At 45.0% G+C, this 9,985-nt stretch overlaps 1 long non-coding RNA gene across 1 annotated transcript; it reads left to right on the top strand.

Annotated features, from left to right (window-relative positions):
• The first annotated feature begins 4,378 nt into the window (after positions 1-4,378).
• Positions 4,379-5,655, top strand: LOC119312258. Its single transcript, XR_005151286.1, has 4 exons — positions 4,379-4,627; positions 4,753-4,849; positions 4,910-4,984; positions 5,343-5,655. It is a non-coding gene; the product is annotated as an uncharacterized LOC119312258 (long non-coding RNA).
• Positions 5,656-9,985: the final 4,330 nt, after the last annotated feature.

Genomic DNA, 9,985 nt, shown 5'->3' with positions numbered 1-9,985 from the left:
AGACGGCTCAACGCATACCACGGGAGGTCAATGCGCGGTGACGGCGGAGTGGATTGCGGGCCATGGCGCTACGGCCTGAAGGGGTGACGCAGCGGCGGCAGGAAGGTCGGGACGATGATGGGGACCGCGGGGCGCAACGCTGCGGCCTGAAGGGGCGACGTAGCGGCGACGCACGGGTCGATGCAGCCGCGAGGAGAACCACGAGGCGGCGGCGCTACGGCCCGACGGGGCGACACAGCGGCAGCCCAATGCTCGATCGGTGGAGAGACGCGCTGAACTCGGGGACGATCTTCACGGGACCTGCGGAGTCGCGCGTAACCGACGGGCCAGGTCAGTCGCGCAACATAGATGAGGCGGATCGCCGCGGCGAGCGGGTGATCAAGCGGATCGCGCGCGAGGTCGGGGACGCCGCTCGGTGGAGGTGTGGTGGCGGCGGAGTCCGAGATGAAGTAGGTGACGATGGACGACGCGAGACGTTGTGCGGACGAGCTTGTCAGCACCGGCACCCGGGCTGCCAAAGCAACGCCGACGCCCGGGCAGCGAGGCCCGAGCGACCAACAGAGCAGCGACACCCAAGTTGAGGCAGCCGACAAGCCTGACGCAGCCATCCCGACGTAGCCGAGGACGAGGCCGACGAGGTAGACCGCCGGGCCGACGTGCAGACGCGGCGGAGGCGGGTGATGTGGATCGATGGGCGGGCCGGCGCGCGAGCGACGACTATGATTGGCCGTTGCATGGCGCATGGCCGCCGGGTCGGGGCGATGCAGGTGTCCCGATCAGAGCAGGGCGGTGACGGCCGGCGCAGAGCGACGGGTGGACCGACACGCGGACGACGGCGGGCCTTGACGGGCCGCCTCGGCGCCCATGGCCACCGGGTCAGAGGAGAGGCCGGCGGGTTATGCCAGGGTCGGAGTAGAGGCCCTCGGGGTCGACGGTGGCGGTGGGCGACGCAAACCGATCAAGAATAGAACGAAAAACCAAAAAGAAACCGCGCGATCAAGATGACCGGCGGGAGAGAGAAAACCCCGGAGCAAGGCTCGGGGAAAAGACTCTCTAGGGCAGCCATTCAACACGACCGGCGGACGAACCCTAGGTACGGGCGGCGCGGCCCCCGGCGGCGTCTTGGAGCCCGACCGCCCCGGGGGCAGACCGTCGGGCCACCGTGCAGACGCGGCAGAGGCGGGGGGCGTGGATCGATTGGCGGACCAACGCGCGAGCGGCGGCTATAATTGACTGTCGCATGGCGCGAGGCCGCCGGGTTGGGGCGATGTAGGTGTCCCGGTCGGAGCAGGGCAGTGACGGCCGGTGCATGGCGACGGGCGAACCGATGCGCGAACGGCGGCTGGCCCTGACATGCCGCCTTGGCGCGCATGGCCGCCGGGTCGGAGGAGAGGCCGGCTGGTCGCGCCGGGGTCGGAGTAGAGGCGCTCGGGGTCGATGACGGCGGTGGGCGACGCAAACCGATCAAGTATAGATCGGAAAACCAAAAAGAAACCGAGCGATCAAGATGACCGGCGGGAGAGAGAAAACCCCGAAGCAATGCTAGGGGAAAAGACTCTCTATGGCAGCCGGTCAACACGACCGGCGGACGAACCCTAACTACGGGCGGCGCGGCCCACGGCAGTGGTCATGGAGGCCGACCGCCCCGGTGGCGGTGCACGGGTGCGGAAGCGGCGTCGGCTAGGGTTTGGATCGTGATTAGGCTGATACCATGTTAGAAGGGAGAGAGAGGATATGTGGAATAATTCGTTGTATTGCTTGAGCCTCGTGGGCATATATATAGGAGTACATAATCTATTTGGAGTACAAGGCAAGCCAGAATATTTCCTAATTTAACCTATGTTTCCTAATACAATCACGTTACTCTGCCTAACCAGCCTTTTCGGACGCTGCTGGTACTTTGGCGAAAAGCTAAATACACTCGTAGTCTTAGAAATTGCGCGTGACGGTCAGTTTGATGCATAAACTTGCAAAATACGCGTTTCTTGTTATTAAACTTGCGTGAGCGTGTAAATACGGTCACATTTTCTGTACGCTGGTGTATTTGCTACCTACGTGGCACATTGTGCGTAAAATAAAGTGGTGGGACTTTTTACAAATAAATAAATAAATTGGTGGGACAATGGGATTTTGAACCGAAAATAAATCGGTGGGATGATGGGATTTTGAACGGACGATCTGATACGACCGTGCAAGTGTCCTAACTACTGCGTCACATGTTGCTTGTGTTTAACACGGACTTCCAAGATATATATCCTTCAGGATAAAATTTAACACGAACTATATTTTATTTTATCAAGATTTTGAAATTTAAAGTTATTCGGATTCAAGCAAACTTTTCGCTGATTTGTCCGAAAGAAATTTATCTTCAGTCATTTTACACTATATGTTTTTATCTAGATTTTTAATTTTAAATTATTTAAATTCAAACAAAATTTATGTTGATTTGTCCGGAAGAAATTATGTACATTCACTATGATATATTTTATTTTATCTAGATTATGCAAATTCAAACAAATTTTAGTTGATTTTTCCAAAAATTTTACATACATTTCTGACCTATATTTTCTTTTATGTAGATTTTCAAATTTCAAATTATTCAAATTAGAAAAAACTATAGATTTGTCCAATTTTTTTAGTTCGTTCATTCTACACTATATTTTATTTTATCTAGATTGTTTAATTTCAATTTATTCAAATTCAACCAAAAATTTAGTTCATTTGTTCGAAAAATTTATGCATATTCATTCTGCACTATATTTGATTTTCTCTAGATTTTAAAATTCGAAATTATTCGAATTCAAAGAAACAATTAGTTGGTATGTCCGAAAAGTTTATCAAGAATGTAAGTTATTTTCTAACATAGAAAAAAAGAAAGAGAATACTTAAGATAAATTGTGTATACCTCTCTTAGTGTCATTGTGGTCGGGTTGGAGCCCCCATACATGGCGGGTTTATCAGGAGGTCATAGGTTGTAACGGGGGCATCCCCTTCTTTGCACACACTTTTTCCATTTTGATTTTACTTTAATTCATATGGTCTCTATCTTATGCTCTCTCCGGTCATTTTTACTTTGCATATAAGTTTTATTCGAAGTTAAAGTATCTCTACTTTGATCAAATCTATAAAAAAAAGTATCAACATTCACAATGCGAAATCAATATTTTTACATTCACTATGAAATGTAGTTTCATCGAATATATATTTAGTATTGTATGTTGATATTTTAAATATATATTTTGTCAAGCCTTGTATAGTTTGACTTGACACAAATCTAATACACGGACTAACACTAAGCGACAAACATTAGTTGGTCGAGTGCTATGTTACGCGAGGCGAATCTCCTGGGTTCAAGTCCTACCCCCTCATTCAGAATTTTTTTTCGTTTTAAGAATTTTCAGCCTAAATAAATTAAATACAAGGATGCTTTATGAAGAAAAAATATATTTGCACGTGGATTAACCACCGCCTCAGCCACTGACAGTGGCCCCCCGCCACGTTGGCACACCACGCATGCATGGGATATGACTGGATACGGTAGAAAGCACCGTATATGAACAAAGAGGACAAGTTAAATGACTAGAAACACGTATCTTCTATATCTAAATAGGGACACCCCACTACGTGATTTTCCTGCCTTCTCATGAAGCCACGTCATCCCAATTGTTCTAGCCGTTGATGCAACATAGATCGGTGCTCTGCAGCCGTCAGATCAAGTGTTGGTCAAATTTACTAGGAGCTGCCACCGCCAAGTTACATACCGTTTCGTCCTCCAGCCACACCGCTCGCTGCTGGCCTCCGATTCCGTTTTCTGGGCTGGGGTAGACTTTACCAATCTGGACACTAAAAGGCTCATTCCAAGCCCATAGGCATCTATCGTTCAGGATACCTACGACCCACACCCTTCGGTCAATAATCGCTCCAAAAAAATCCCTTCCGTCAAAGCCGCCGCCGCGCGCAACAATCCCTTCCGGCAGCTGCCAGATTTGCGGGGGAAAAATTATATGAGACCAGGTCTCATATAAATCAGGTGAGACCCGCCCTGATGGATGACATGTGGCATTCATAAATCAGAAAGCATCTAATCTCCCTCCCCCTGATTTCAGGTAGGGGATGGGATAGATACTTTGTGATTTGTAAATGCCACGTGTCGTCCATCAAGATGGGTCTCACCTGCTAACCCGTGAGACCTGGTCTCATAGAATTTTTTTCCAGATTTGCATTCAACCTACCGCACTCAAACCTTGCGTTGGATCCACCTTTCTCTCCACCTTCCACGGCTCCACACCTCCCAGAAACGCTAGCACCAACACACGCACCTGCCAGATCAGTGCCTTATGTTCCCTTCCACTTCTCCTCTAATTCCCAAGAAACTCGGCATCCCCCGCTCCGTTTTCTTTATTCGCCCAATATTTATCCCCCAATGGTGTGAGACGCCCCCTCCTGCTCTCCTGTCCAAGCTAAATCGGCAGCCGCTAGGCTCCTTACATGTCGCAGCTCAGACGATCGAGAAGGAGAATTGAGAAGGATAGATCAGGTGGCGACTGTGAGGGACAGAGAAGGCCTGAAAACATGGTGGCGGCTGGGTCGACGGGAGAGAGAAGGGGCGTGCTGTGGCGGCCTCCAGGTCAAAATCGTTACAAAATCCTTCTGGTATCATCTCTAATTTCTCCCTTGGTTCTAACCACCACTTCGTATCCTAACAAAAATTGCCCCCACATGCGCCCGAATCTCCCTTATTCGCTCCTCCAGGTCACTGCCGTGTCGCCTACCGTCTCCCTCGGACAGGTGAGTTCACCGTCGATGATGCCTCCTCCAACCACGTGTGGTACCCGTGGTCCTGGTCAAGGTAATCATCAATTCTATCAATTCTATTGGCGCCAGTTCCTTCGCTTACCCTCACTGTTAGCCCCAGGTTCGTTGCAAACTTCCAACAGATAATGGCGAGGAGACGCAATTCCCTAGCAGCAATTTTCTTTTAGAGGTATATGTATTATTAGTTCTGTATGAGTTTCTTTATTTTTTAATAAATGAATGGGAACGCCATCAACTAAGTAGCATAAAATCTTATAGGTTTTGCCAGTCCAAGTGCAATCCATGCAGTTCACAATCCTTAGATGACAGTAGAAATAAAATTATTACGTATTTCCGTCTGATGTTCTGTGCAATTCAACGAGCTTAATTAGATGTGTAGTTGATGTGTTATTAATTGATCCAACTACCAAATGCTACTCTATGAAATTAGTTGTGTTTTAGCGCCATTGTAATAGCGAACATAGTCTGCTATGTAATATGAAGACTCCATCAACTCTTTGTCATTTCTTTTATTCTCATGCGCCCAGACCTGCTGATGATTTGCGTGGGGATGTTGTTGGCCATGTGTGTTAGGGTCACAGCTCATGGGAGAGATGTCAGAGCTCAGTCAGTTATATAGGGGACTACATCGAGGTCGAGGTACACATGTACTGAACGTTCATCCTGTGTAGTTGTCGTAGCATGACCAGGTATAGTAGGGAAGTACCGAAGTAGCATTTGTAATGGGCGCAAGCAAATATTGCTTTACTACAGAAGCAGCAAAAACTTAGCGTATGTTGGCAGCCACCACAACATGTCAAGCGATAGCATGAGCAAATCGGAGAACGAGTAGTTGTGGACTGGGAGGATGATTTCTTTTTGTACATTTTTTGTTAGTATTTTATTACATGATAGTAGTTCATTGGTGCAAAAATTTACAACCAAATTAAATTACTATTTTAAAGATACAATCATAAGAACTACATATTCCCGCAGCAACGCGCGGGGTATCATCTAGTTTTGCAAGTTTGTGCACCAAACTGACCGTCACGTGCAAGTTTTATGACTCCCGGTGTATTTACCTCTTTGGCGAAATACCACCGGCATCTGGAAAGATTGCCGTGCCGCTAACTAACTATTCCTATAAAGGTCTCCCTACCAGTGTAATAATGTGTTTAAGTTTGGAAAGAGGGTTGGAGGAGCGATGGATACAACAGTGGGCTCTAAATTATCAGTAATCCTAGTACACACACTTCACTACTAAGCATTATATTCAAATTGATTATTTTTCATCTTAAGTACCAATGTTTTCTAAAAAAGAGATTTTGCACTTTGTAAAAAAGTGCAAAATCCACTTTTTAAGCCGCTTACACTTTTTTTGGGAAAAAAGTGGAACTCTGGCTAACTAAACGTGGATGTTTTGAAAACTAATCCGAGCCTCTCAAAAAAGGATTGGCAAAACCGATATATTTAGATCTTGGCAATACCAATATATTATCTAGTTCTCAGGTCATGCAAGACGGCTAGACAAGCGCCAATAATAATTAGTCAAGTCCAGTTGATCGGCCATGTGTGGTGTGTGAGGCTCCGTTCAAAAACTGAATAGAGACTACAAAAGCGGGATCAAAACCAGTTTGGGGGAGAAGTGTAGTACACGAAAGTTAATTTGAAGGTCGAATTGAAAAGTCCGTGCAGATATAGCCAAACTCAGAATCTTTAATGTTTGTTTGCTAATGTGACATATCCTCTTTCTCCCAATCTGCCATGCTCATCACCCAAATATCAATGGAGAGGCCACTTCAGACTATCCCCCTCCAAAGAACAACTATAAATATCCCTTTCACTTATGGGTCGAAGCAATTGCTAAATTGTGATTGTTTGATTCCTGTTGCCCCTAGCAATGCACGAGCATTGTCCTATTGATTATAGTGGGTCGGTAGTTTAGTAGTTGGTGGAAAATCGAAAGGGGTGGACATATAATGACATAAATTGTGAATAAGAATGGCACAACTGAGAATAAAATAAAAAGGAAGTAAAAAGAGAATGCAAAAACTGAAAACAAAAATGGCAAAAAATAAAATAAAAACCCCAGTGCTTAAGGCCTATGGTCCACCTGCGTCTTGGGCTGTCCCATTTTGTAGGCACTTCAGGCAAGATTTTGTTTGGTCACGCAATAGGAGACACATAGTTGCGCTCCTAAGGGCCATCCAAGTGTCGTGTATGGCCTTGTCCGAGTCAGGAACAACTCAGTTACTCCTGTTGGCTGACTACCTCCACATTCTGCAACTACACAAGGCCCAATACTCTACAAAACATTTTCTTCTTGCCCACGCCAATCATTCTCTCGCGTTGGGCTTGTCCATTTAGTGATTAGTCCCACATCGCTTGGCTACACAAAATGGGGTCGGGAGCTTGGCTATTTATTAGGGTGGGGTGCCACGCATGGAAGGCATCCATATACTTGGTGAGCCCAACGCAGGGCATGCCATTGGGGGGCATTAGTAGCTCTACTTCCGATTCATTCAATCCAATGCAAGCAAATTGTGTATCAAACGGATTGACTTTCGACCTCAACTGTTCTATCAGCCAGATTCCAAACCAGTGTGCTAATCTTACGGACGGTTGTGGGCAACTCTTTGAGTTTGCTCAAAGAGAAACAATGCAAATAAACCAATTACATGATTTCTATGCTTGCATGCCAGATAAAACTGGTTTTCATCTCAATCAAATGCAGAATAACTCAGTTTATTTTGGCCATTATATGCATTCTTCTACAGAGAACACATCCAAATCCGATGAGATGATTCATGGTCATATGATGCCAAAATATCCAGCTGCACATCTTCAACATAGCGAGAGGGTATCAATAAGGCAAAATACAAACCCAAAGCTTGATCAATGGAAGATATGACAATCAACCAAATGCTCCAAGCTCACAGGCTAGCAGAAAGTCAAATTACCCCTGGCATACATAGCGAAATGGATGCAATGCGTAGTAGTCTGAATGGATTTTTTGTAAAGGGCGATTGTCTTTTCGGTATAAATTGAAAGCCGAATCAAAAAGGATATATATAAACACAAAAAGTTACTAATACAAAGTTTGGTTTAATACGAAATTATAGGCTCAGTCACTAGAGATGCCAAAAAGAGCGCGGGACCGTCGAATGGCGATGCACAAGGGAAGCTAAAGGGGATCGAGAGCTCATGCATTGTGGCTCTCGCGTGACCTCGGGAAAGGCCCAAATCCCACCCGTCCCTTTTCTTACATGTGTGTTTGATGCCGGATGCTGGGGAGGGTTCCGTTATGTCTCAAGTGGAGGGGCGGATATAAAATTTGTCATCATCCTAGAGATAGTGGACCTTAGGATAGAACTTGCACGTTACAATGTAATCTTCTATGAGGATATGGGGAAGACAGATCTCGGATTAGATGATGCGGTCATGTGTGTGTGTGGAAGGGTGTGGCCTTCTGCGAGTGGAGGGGGTGGATCTTCCCTAACATGATGTTTTTTGTTTCATTTTGTTAGTTATTTCCATTTTTTTCTTAACCAATTTAGGAAACAAAATCTTATCCGGCTTGAAATATGGGAACAAACTAAGGACACATCTATGAAGCAAACATATACTTGCTAGTTGTGTGTGGCACACACAAAGAAACAATCCCCGTCCCCCATGAAGTTACAATGAGATTAAAATAAAAATATGCCACCACCACACCACCTGGTCACCCCACACGTGTGTACTTAAATGGCTTCTTGCATTACGGTTAGAAATATCTCTTCCTTTTACACTTTATTTGCAAATATTTGGTTTATCCCGTAGGCCAATGATTGTCTTGTATGTCTTATACACAGTGACAACCTAATTACAAACAACCATCCCCTTTTGACATATTGTGCACAACTTTATACATCTGGTAGGACGACAGGATGGATAAAGTATTGAACATGAGGAATAAGTATGTGAGTAACATTTCAGTACATACCTTGCTTGAGCAAAACTGAACTTCTCTTGAATATGTTCTAAAAAAGAATTACTATGGTCCCTATTGCTTTATCGAAGTACACCACACATCTGTCCACGTGATGTACGATTTCCTATTATACTTTGATCACAAGCAAGGTGTGGTAACAAGTCATAATGTTTTTTTTCACGCTAGTATGTAGATTTGGGTGGAGTTCATTACATGAGGCGTTTTTGCTCGTGGTTAGGGATAAAATTTGTTATCTCACCAATGTGTACATATGCCTTCACAAGGAACTGATTTGTTACTTTGTGTTGCAGTAATAATGTGTGTAAGTTTGAATAGAGGGTTGGAGGAGTGATTGATACAATAGAACGCTGTAAATTCAGCAAGCCTAGTACACACGTTTCAATACTAGGCATTGATATGCTCATATAGATTGTTTTTCATCTTAAGTACCAATATTTTCATAAAAAATGATTTTGCACTATGTAAATAAGTTCAAATTCCACTTTTCAAGTTGCTTACACTTTTTTCCATAAAAGTGGAATCTACGCTTCGGGCTAACTAAACTTGCACGTTATGAAAACTAACCCGAGACTCCTGAAAAAAGAAACCATTTGCTGAAGACATGGCGAAACCGATATTTTATTTAGATCTTTGGTCGTGCAAGACAACTAGACAAGCGCATGCCATAATAAGTCAAGTCGAGTTGATCGGTCACGAGCGGTGTGTGAGGCTCCGTTCAAAAACTGCATAGATACTACAGAAGCGGGATCAAAACCAGTTTGAGGGAGAAGTGTTCTTCACGAAAGTGAATTTGATTTCGAATTGAAAAGTTCGTGCTAACATAGCCAAACTCAGAATCTTCAATGTTTGTTTGCTTACATGATATATCCTCTTTCCATCCAATCTGCCATGCTCATGACCCAAAAATTAACGGAGAGGCCACATAGGACTTGCCCCTCCGTAAAGAACAACCATAAATATCCCTTTCACTTATGAGTTGATGCAATTGCTAAATTGTGATTATTTGATTCATGTTGCCCGTAGCAATGCACGAGCATTATACTAGTGATTTTAGTGGGTCGGTAGTTCAACAGTTGGTGGGAACGAAAGTGGTGGACATATAACGACATAAGTTGTGAATAAGAATGGCACAACTGTGGAAAATAATAAAAATGGAAGTAAAAAGAGACAGCAAAAGCTGAATACAAAAATGGCAAA

Source organism: Triticum dicoccoides, chromosome 1B (genome assembly GCF_002162155.2).
Source record: "Triticum dicoccoides isolate Atlit2015 ecotype Zavitan chromosome 1B, WEW_v2.0, whole genome shotgun sequence".
NCBI lineage: Eukaryota > Viridiplantae > Streptophyta > Magnoliopsida > Poales > Poaceae > Triticum > Triticum dicoccoides.
This window is presented reverse-complemented; position numbering and strand designations above follow the sequence as displayed.